Source organism: Pinus tabuliformis, chromosome 8 (genome assembly GCF_031772625.1).
Source record: "Pinus tabuliformis cultivar Carrire ecotype Pingquan chromosome 8, CPIR1, whole genome shotgun sequence".
In the NCBI taxonomy this organism is placed as follows: Eukaryota; Viridiplantae; Streptophyta; class Pinopsida; order Pinales; family Pinaceae; genus Pinus; species Pinus tabuliformis.
In genome coordinates this window covers 872854125-872865564 of record NC_142294.1, presented here as the reverse complement: position 1 = coordinate 872865564, position 11440 = coordinate 872854125, and the positions used below count along the sequence as shown (strand labels likewise).

Here is an 11440-nt window from a genome sequence, read left to right as displayed (position 1 = left end):
ATCTACATGCAAATATGAAAATTATTAATCATACATGACAAATGAAACGTCAGAGAGATAAACAACAAGATCCTGAAAAGAATACAACCATTCTATTATGAGGGAGAGGTCACCCTTTATAAGAAAGGCACCTTCTTATTAACTTGATTACAAAGAGTTTTGCATGGAAACAACAAAACATTATTTAGATATTTCCTTTCTTTTCATTTTCCCAACTAGTTTGCATGAGAAAAAACAAATACATATTTTAGAAACATCAAACTAAATTATTAGATGTTCCCTTCTTCATTATGAGTTTCCCTGAAAGGGGTACACCTTTATTGGTTGCCCAATTCCTCCCTATTTAGAGCCAAAAGCATCCATGCTTCTACCACCAAATGAGGAAAATTGCACTACAATGTCTGTGTAGCCATCCATTTTGCCTGTGTCGGTGTGTGTCCCTTACAATCTACAAGGTTATGGGCACTAACATATTTAGCCTCATCGTTGGCTAAGTACATATTTTCCTCCAAAAATTCTCTGTTGTAAGAATGGTTCCTTCTAATTTGGAAACATTGTTATAGAAGGTGGCCACAACTGACTTGTACACTTCTGAAGCAAATGAGGAAGTGTTGCCTTCCTTCTTGAAGTACCCAACTATAATATCTGTGGGAAATCCATAAGGAGACACAATAATGACTCGGATCCCGTATTTAAAAATATCAGTTGCGTCATTCCTAGTCAACCCTAATACTGCATGCTTGGAGGTCATGTACAAGTATGGAGTACATCCTCCTATAACACTTGTAATGCTATCAATATTGATTATGCAACCCTTCTTCCATGGGATCATCACACGCGTGGTATACTTCATGCCTACCATCACTCCTCTAACGTTTACCTTCATCACTTGATCAAATTGCTCCATGTTATACTCCACTACGCTTTTACCTGCAACGATTATTAATATGTTGTTATACATTATATTCAATTGATCATGTTTCTCTACGGCCAAATACACTGTTGTGCTGATGTCTCCCTATTTGGTCACATCGCAGTGCACATAAATTGCTAGATGAGAAAGGGATTCTGGATTATGACTAGCTCTGTTATTTGTGAAGAGTTGAACAATTGCTTCTTTGATGCTAGATACTCCATCTATTATTATTATGACCTTTCCATCCAATTGTCTATCTATGTAGATGTTCATATTTCCAAAAATAACATCACCCTCTTGATTAGACATGGTTCAAAAAGACATTTGGGTGATTAGATGATGTGGGGAATTTTGAAGTAGGTGGTCGACTTAACAAATCAACAAATTTATTACTTGTACCCTTCTTATACTAAATCACAAGAGGAAAATTTTGAATGTAAGCATCCCAATTCAGATGGCGTTTCTCTTGGGTAGAAGAAAGATGAGTACCATGTGAAGATGACTCACCCTGCTGCTGTGACATGATTTCTAGAACATTTTCCATTATTCCCTGCAACAAAGAGTATTGTTTTTGTGGCATTGATGACATCAAGCTAGCAACATTTGTTGCATATGGTGGTTTCCATTGAGAGGGTGTTGTACCAACAAGAGAACTATTCACCCATTTTATGATGAGGATGATGTTATTGGTGGTGATAGTCATGATCATCGGTGTTTCCTTCCAAGGTTGTATAATCAAATTGCGTCTGCATTGGTCTTAAGTGATTGCTTGCATGGTTTCCTAGTAGATAATTACCATGCCCTTATTATGGATGCCCCAGGAAAACTACTCCATTCAACATGCATTCTTCTACACAATCCCTTATAGTAAGTATGTCGTTTGAATGGTTGTGTCATAAAAAATGTTGAACACTTGATTGCAAGTCTCTTTTTTTCATCTAGAAAAAAAGTTGATTGTCATTGGTACTTGCACTGTTTGGATTCACATTTTTTTGCAAGTATAACTGCAAGCTTGCTTTGTTGTAGGAATCCATTTGACTTTATTCAAATACTTGTTTCCTTAAATGAACTATGTTTAAAGAATCCTCGAGCATCCTCTCATAGTACTTGGCCTCTTGTAATGATATGAGGATTTACTTAAAAACATCTAAGCCTCCATTCTAAATCCTCAAGTTGCATTTTCCATATGCGAATTTCCATTTGTAAATCCTCTACACTTTCTTGGGATGGCAAAATGATTTGCAAGTTCACTCTCACACTTCAATTTCTTGAGCATTCTATTAAGAAATTATTTATTTTGAAGCCTTCCCAATTCATGCTTTGGAAGATTGAAAAATCGTGCAATAACATCCTCTATCCTACTTTTCTTGTTTAAAAATTAGCTCAATCTTCTAGATGGTGAGAACATCATGAGTGAAATTTCGATGTCACAAAGAATGGAAAGCTCACATGCCTTTTTGATGATGCCATTTCTCTGTTTGGAGAAGGTAACCCGCTTGTTTAATTGTTTTCTATTTTCTTGATTTGCAACTTAACTCTCCCCATGTTTAAGGGATGATAGTGATGGAGGTAGAAATGGTGATGGATGTCTCGTAACCCTATTGTTGCAAGTGAGTGAGGATATCTAGTGTGATAGGGTGAACCAAACACAAAGAAACACATTGGTTCAAACTAACTTTCTTTACAAGAGCTTTTCCAATAGCAAGTTGTGTTGGTATAAGCAAAGAGGATGTAAGCACATAGGTGTGACCCTCTTGTTGGAAGTGGAATTGATGATATTTAGCATGATAAATAGTGTGTCTAGCCTATTGATATGGAATTTTGAGTAATATGTCAATATGATTGAGAGAAGAAACATCACAAACTACAATATCTCGAAACGAGCCAATAGAAAAGGTCACTGCACAACACTAGGAGATGGTAAGATGAGGGATTTCTTTTTGTACCTAATTAAGATGATATGGGGCCAAGGTTGGAGTGGTAGGAAGGTTAAGACTTTGAATCAAATATTGGGCCAAAAGATTCTTTTGAGTCCCATTGTCAAGGATAAGAGTAGCCAATTCATGCTTGAATTGACAATTATGGGTAAATAGGGATGTCAACTTTATTAGGATTCATGAGGATGAAAGAGGAGTACACTTCAGTAGGATTGTTGAGATAAACATCTGCAGGAGGGGGAGGGGAATATAATTGCTCGACCTAGGTAAAAAGAGTCTTGTTGGTGCACATATTTTTAAGTGCTCAGCAATGGGGAGAAATATGCAGATTTGTCTTATGGAAGGTATGCTAAGGGGTATTGTGAGGTGTGGAGGATGAGGCATGGGTCACATTAGAAGGACTAGAAGGATAGGGACCATATCTAATTTGAGGAGATCATATTCTAGGAACCACTTTACATTCTATGGCTAAGGTTCGAAGAAATGCCTTGTCCAAGGAAGGACTATCAAAAAATTAAACTTCTTAATAAAACCATTAACAAATCAGAATAAATTTGGCAATGAGTGCCTCTTCTAAATCATAGATATGTATCTAAATGCACAACTTGCAAAATACCTCAATGTAGACTTGTACTTACTGATTCAGTAGTTGGTAGAGATACAACAATTTTGCAAGGAGATTCTGGAGATATCCTAGGGGATAGAAGAGTGATCTTAATTGTTAACATAAGTCATTCTAAGATGTGATGCAAGTATGGTTGATATCTTCTATCTCTATAAGATCAATGACCAAGGATGTATTCTCTAATTGAGTATCCCACCATGCTTGTACCATGCCTTCCAACTGTAGGTTGGTGATTTGAAGCTTCATGTTCCTTGCCATGTTAGGACATGCTTTGAAGTAGGTGGAAACACTGTGGATCCAAGAATCGACAACCTCTCCATTTATTTGGCCCAAAAATTTGGGCAATTGAAAGCATGCATCTAGCCGCATGTACCCTGGAGGACATCTCTATTGCTACAAATTGATGAGCTCGTGGAGATCCATGGCTAAACCTTGGATTAGAGAGTCCTTGGATGTGGTTTCTTTACAAGGTGACATGATTTTCATCCACCCAAATTTATCAAAACATAGATCTTCATTATGATATGGCTCCAATCACCTTGTGGAAGGAGCACTAGGAAGGGAATTGAATAGCTAAGGGCATGGCACTATTGAGCCATGATTCTATTAAAAAAAAACTTTGAATGGATGGATGACTTCCTGTCTACTCCTTGATGTTAAGCAACAACGTGCTAAGATTGTACACTCTGATACCAATTGATCTACAAGCAAATTTGAAAATTATTAATCATACATGACACAATGGAAAAGTAGAAAGATAAACAACAAGATCCTGAAAAGAATACCACCACTCTATTATGAGGAAGAAGTCACACTATATATGAAAGGAACCTTCTTATTAACTTGATTACAAATAGTTTTGCATGGACACAACAAAACATTATTTATATATTGCCTTCCTTTTTAAGTTTCCCAACTAGTTTGCACGAGAATAAGAAAATACATATTTTAGAAACATCAAAGACATTATTAGATGTTTCCTTCCTCATTATGGGTTTCCCAAAAGGGGTACGCCTTTCTTGGTTGTCCATTTCCCATATTTTCTTACCAATTATATGAAAAGGGTGGTTGAAATCATAAACCATTAAATATTTAACTTGAGATATTGCAGAAAACGCCATACTCTATCTCTCTTGCTTTCCAACATTAATAATATTTTTTTCCAATGTTAATTCTCATGAATTATTGATTATTAAGCCTCAAGAAAGTTACAAAGGAAGTCACTTTTTATTACCTCTTTCAATAGGCATAATATGAATTGTTTGAGGGAATGATTCATCTCTTGGAACTCCCACATAATTATCATTTTTTTTTAAAGAAACAATTATGATTTCTATTAATAGTTGGCTAGTTTCAAGGCCAAAACCTTTATATGTTCAATAAGAGCTTCATCAACAATGTTCAAGAACATTGAAAAAAAGTGTTTGTTTCCTCCTAGTTTGACTACCTAAAACATTGCTAATCTCACAGAGCCTATATATTCCCCAAAATAATCCTAAAATGGCTACATACATGCAATACATAACTTAACAAATAGAAGGTTTAACTACCCTGCTCAAAAACACCTATTTTAGAATTGAATTCTTCTGGATTCCATGCCATCTGCCTCAGTTGTATTGGAGCAAAGACCAGGTCTTCCTCCTTTACCTCAACGACATTTTGAGGTACCTCTTCCTCTGCAATCAGATATGCCGTCGAGTTCACTCCTTCATTCATAGCTAATCCACTTCCAATTGCACCAATCCTTGACAAAGCCTCTAAATTAGTGAAGCGATGCTCCATGGAGTTAGAGTTCAACTGTAAACTCCCTGCCTTAGTATACGAAAGACCAATTTTCTGAGACAATAGGATTGACTGAGCCTATACACCAGAGGTTCCCATTGCTTCCTTCTTTGTAAAAAAAGTAAGGATATATATGGTAGATGTCATAAGATAATCCAAACGATTGGCAAAGTAATCCTTCTGAGAGTCTCATGGATGTTCCATGATGAATTATATCCCACAATACACCATGTCTACTAGCAAATTGAGAAATTTTGTTGAGACTGGTAATGAAACAACGTTAGATGGGCACTTCTTATAGCCTAAAAAACTCCCTCAATGGCGTTAGTGCACTCTGCAACTTCAATGACAATAAATACTCTGCACAGTCACATGACCAAACATTCAGATACTTCATTTATTTCTCTGTAAATTCCATCCATCTCCAGAGGCGATATGCACCTGTAGCATGCTTGAATCTCCTCAAAATCCATCTGAGATAACCTTCACATATTGTCATATTTAATGGAGGTTTGGGCTTCACTCCAAATATCCCTTCTATTGCATGCCCACATATGGACAAGCCAGATGGTCACTATGATTCAGATCCTAACAAAGAGAGAAATAAAATATAAGATCGGAAAGTTGAGAGTGAGGCAACTCCATTTTTCCATCAGTCGATTAAGGGCCCTTATTTCACTATTTATATATATCCAAAATTGTTTCTTCCAATGAATATGGTGTCTTTTTAACGCAAGGGTTTATATGTACCAACTAAATTGTCTAGGAACAATATCCCTTGTTCGATAGAAACTCCCTTGTTTGCGAGCACATCCACACTAGAGTTAAGATGACGCTTGACATGGAAGAACACAATCATCTTGAATTTTGAAATTTGTAGACTTTTTCTCTGCAAGAAGGAGGAATGAGATTGCTTCTTATTCGCTTGAAGTTTTCTCACCTGCTAAATGACAATCATAGAGTTTCCATATACGATAATTTTCCCAATTATCCTTGAAATAACCAGATCTAGCCCTTGCCACAAGGCTAAGAATTCTGCTTGATTGTTGGTTGCTTTTCCCAGTCCCATGCATATAATATCTCTGGTTTTTTGTAAGATCCCAATATGACCCCTCTCACTCCTACCTCTGTTGTATAATTATCAAATCTTACTAAAACATATGTGGATTGTTTTCAGGGTAAAATTATGGGGTTATACACAATTTTTTCTACAATTTCAAGAGCACCATTGAACATGTAGCATCCTTGGTAAAAATTCCATGTAAAAAATGTATAAGGCCACGGTCGATGGGACACGTATTCCAAGTTGAATGGTGGGAGAAACATCCTAATGGGTGTTGATTCGGTTTATTATGCCTAAGGAAATTGGAAAAGGAAATGGCTAAGGCTTTGGAAAGTCATGAGGCATTAATTGGCATTTTATTTATGAAAGTAAAGGAAATTAGGAGAAAAATGAGGTGAAAGTTCACAGGTTGCATGTGAGGAGGAAAATATGGGAAACGAAGAAAATAAAGGCTTATTGATAAAAAGGCTTCTAAGGATCAGTGGGTAAGCTTTTGATAGGTTTTGGTGGAGCTCTCTTATATCCTATTCTCTCTCTCATATTCTTGGAGACTTAAAGTTTTCTTGGAGCACTCTTGGAGGGTGTGGCATACTTGGATTCATGGAGAAAGAAGGCAAGGGAAGAGCAGGAAAGTGCAAGAAGGCATCAAGATCAGCAACTACATCATATTTGATTACAGGTACCGAGTTGCATGTATGTTTCCTTCACTAGTTTTGGCAGGCATGGCATATGCATGTGGATTATTGGTTGTGATATGTCATTGGAATGGAGGATTACATGGATTGATAGTGGATTGCCTAGCCTTTCCATTTCCTTGATAGCCATGGAGTTTGTGAGTTCATTTCCTTGTTGTGTTTTTGGTTGGTTCTCATGCTTCCTTAGATTGGGCTGAGTTACTAGTTCCTGGAGCCTTGGTTGGAACAAACACATTGGAGCCCTAGATGGCTGGGATAGAGATCGATCGAATGATGGTTTTGTGATGTTTGATCGTGAGGTGGAATCACTGTTTTATGGGTTGAGGTGGATGGCCTCTGGGAGCCCTAGATGAGTTTTGATTGATGCGTTCTATGAGATCCCACATTCATGCTTGGAATATGGCATGAGGGTAAATGACTGAAGAGAGATTTGGCTCAACCATTCTATGGTCAGGTCGAACATGGAAGTCCCATCTCGGGTTTGGATTTTGCATCATTAATGAAAGGTTATTTCTCCTTGTATCTTTATGAGCATTATTATGGATTATATTTGGTGTATATGGCTGTGATTTCATTAGTATTTCTGTCCCTATTATGCTTGTTATGTATGTATTTTATGATAGCAACTATGTATAGCTCTCATCATGTTCTTACTTGTTATTGAATGATCAATGTATCTATGACCTAATGGATGAAATGGAAGCTAATGTGATAAGGAGACAATGCTTCATAACGAATCTCAGATAAGTATGAGACCCCTATACTCAGATCTGTTATTTACACCTGTAGATTGCATATTTACTAAGTGCTTAACAAAATGTCTGTCATGGTTAGGCTTGGTTAGGTAAAGCCCTTGATCAAGTTTTATGTTAGAGACTTTTCCTTGGTGTCATTTATTGTCTTCGAAAGTCTCATCAAGTTCTAGGCATTGGTTTGGAGACTAGCCCTGAAAAGAGGCTTAAATCTCGCAGTCTCTGGCACAGAATTGGCTGAAAAAATTGTGTCTCTCCCTTGTAGGCATTGCGGGAGTGACTATAGGGTTCCAGTCGCATGCATGCCTTGTCAAGGGAGTGAATTTGGGTTTAATTCATTGAAATGTTAGGTTAACTCAGGGGTTGGGCACCTGGAGTGGTGGATTAGCTCCCGGGGGTCCTGAAGCACCTGAGGGAGGTATGTAAGGTCTTGTTTTGTCGACTCCATTTCCTTAAGGTTACCTAGGAGGTTGAGTCTTATCATAGTGGCCTCTCGTCGCATGTTTACCTTGGTTGGACGGTTGCTTGGGTAGATGTTGGAGGAGGGTCTTACAGAGTGGTATCAGAGCGAGGTTGCGCTATCCTTGGGTTGTGTGTTGATCATGTTTTCATGTTGGTTGCATATGTGTTCCTTATGTAGGTAGCTCAAGTGCTTGTTGCATTTGCATGGTGTTGATCATGGTTGTAGTAATGTCGCCATGTGAAGATTGAAGGTGATATCGTGGAGTATGTATTCATGTGTGTATGGTTGAGTATGCATTGTTATGCATGTCAGTGTTCACATTTTATGAAGTGCACGTGATTTGGTTATTGTTATCATGCATGATGTCATGGTTTGTGTAGTTGATATGGTCATGCATTGATGATTGGAATCTAGCTAGAATGATGTGTATATGGTTTTGTACTCATGTGTTATATGTCTATATGCAGTCATTATGCATGTATGGTCTTGGTTTAGTTATGCATGTATGGTAGGTCAAACATGCCTTGTGAAGTCATTGTATGCAATTTAGGTCATGATGATGATATTGGTTGTTATGATGCTAATGTGTTGGTTGAGATAGAGCAGGAGATGTAGATCACCATAATGAGGTTGCAACATTAGACTTTGGGATAAGCGCAGATCATCATACATGTATTGTATGTTTGGAATGCATGTATGTAAGTTAAGGATTGTTAAATGCATTAGGTTTATGTACATGTATTTTGATGTCATGGTTACATACATAATATATGATAGTTGATTAGTATAGTCATAAGCACATGTGTTAGATAGTCAAGAATGTTGGTAACCTGTGGTTGTATGCATTGCTATTGTTGTTTTATGTTAGATAACTTGATGATTAGAGTTATTTCATGGAGATCTTGATGTTGTAATTTGGATTGGTCATATGCGTGATGGTTATGTTCATTGCTTTAACGATCTTGATGTTATAGGTATTGTGTTAAACTGTTTTGAGCGATGCAGATGGTTATGGTTGCGATATTCAGGTGTGAGCCAACATATTTGTGATATGGTGTCGTACTAATCAAGACTAATCATACATATGTGAATGTTATGCATGAACGACAAATGATTATGACGTGAACATGTTAGTTAGTTACTGTTAAGGATATCATGATTTATGTTTGAGTGGATATGTTGTGAAGTTGTATTGTCCTAACCTAAATTGATTGTGCAGACAAGATAACCTCCCCTGAAATGTACTAAGGTATGAGTTTGATTATGTAGTCTACTGGGTACTTCATTGTTGATTATGAAGTCTATTTGGTGTTTGAGTGTTTGGTGCCTATTGTGTTGTCTAGTTGATTTATCTGACATGGTGTGTTCATAGCTTGCTTGAATGTTTGATTAATTGCATGATATGGGTATGAATCGATAGGGTTGCATGAAGAAGTGATCTTGTTTTAAGATGGTTGTACTTATACATATGTGTTGAGACAGTTGATATGTACGTGAGTGTAGTAGGTGACAGTTGTAGCGTTATGTCTAATGACTATGAGTTGACTATGGATTATGACATGATTGTTAGTCTTGGTAAAGATTTATTTCAAATTGATAGATATGATTGTCTTGATATTTGGAACATGTGGTTGACATGTGTGAGCAGTTGTAGGAAACATGCTTGGTATTAGCATGAAAAGGTAATAGTTGATGTGTTTGTATAACTGCCTTGCTTGCAACAAGGTAAAAAGGTAAAAGAAAGGAATTGGGCAAGAATTCCTTGGGCTATGTTTGGAAACCCTAATTCCAAATGAATGAGTGCTTTGCATACAAGAAGTATTCTTAACCCTAATTTGTATGAAATTATGTGGATATGTGCTAGATTCATGAATATGTAATCGACAGGTATATTATCTAGTTCCTAGTTACAGGTGGAGGGAATTGGAGTCCCTTGAGAGATGGATTGGATGTGTTCAGTTGCAAGCAACATGCTTTGCATAACAAGGTAAGATAAATTGTATATTGTTATATTTATTTATGCACTAACAATTATGTGTTTATGGTAGTATGATGCAGGGGATTGCATGGCAAGAGATTGCCATGAAATATTGAAGAAGGCTCGGGTTGAGCTTTCCCTAGGAACCATGGGGATTGAGTCATGGTGTTTGTGGTCAGTCTTGTGCTTTTGGTATTTCATGAATTGTTGCGCTTGATTTGTGGTTTTGGTTATGTCTGGTGCAAGGCCTTTCCACTTTATTTGTGGAGTCATATTGTTATTGATTTTCATGGTTTTCTTCTTGTTTGTGTTTGTTCTTGTCTTTTATGTTTTGAATGTCTTGGTAATTGGTTGAAAAAGAGGAAAGTTAATGGAGCTCGAGGAGAGCTGTGTGGTACTCAACAGGTAATGTAAGACACAGATGAAGCTTAATGCATGAGTAAGTGTAGTGGGAGGTAAGAATATGACAGTTGGTTGGACTGATTGGGTCCATTGTGGTAAATGGACTGTGGTAGTACAATCAAGAGAAAGGTAACTAGAAAAGGTAGAGTAAATGGATCTGAGGTGTCAGATGCCTTGGCTATGTTGGGAACAATTGTTCTCAATGTTGTGCATGAATAAAGGAAGTTTTCTTAATCTTGACCTTGATATCTGGTAATTATGTTATGATCATGATTATGCTGATGTTTATACATGTAGGTGTGTATGTATGCCATGTTTGATAGGGTCGTCATGGATCATGATTATTAATGCTAACATTTATATGTGTATAGATGTGTGTATGTATGTCATTGTCTGACAGGACCATGATTGTTTTATGCTAATATTTATGTTTATGTATCTACGTATATATTTATCTATGTATCTATGTCATTTTCTGATAGGGTCATCGGGAATCGTTTTTGTGAAGGAATGATTGCTTATGCAAGCGAATGGCATGAAGATGTTCCTAGTTTCCAAGGAATCAAGTGGAAGAGTAGCCTTGATAAATATGCAAGGTCAGTATCATGTGGTTATGAGTTGATATTATGTGATTATATTATGTATATGTTATGGATAGGTTATACTGAGGGATACATCAACGAAATGAAAGCAGTGTGGTCTGCGACATGTTGGGACAAGCATGGATAAGACACTGGAAGCAATGTTGCTTGGTAAAGATAGTGTGGTTTTGGATGTGTGATACTACTATTGTGCATATGTTGTATATGTTGTACATGTTGCATACG

The 11440-nt window shown here is 37.0% G+C and overlaps 2 pseudogenes; both read right to left on the bottom strand.

Moving 5' to 3' along the window:
- Positions 1–490: 490 nt before the first annotated feature.
- Positions 491–1460, bottom strand: LOC149238339 (short-chain dehydrogenase reductase 2a pseudogene; annotated as a pseudogene).
- A 262-nt stretch (positions 1461–1722) lies between these two features.
- LOC149238338 (agamous-like MADS-box protein AGL104) lies at positions 1723–2461 on the bottom strand (annotated as a pseudogene).
- Positions 2462–11440: the final 8979 nt, after the last annotated feature.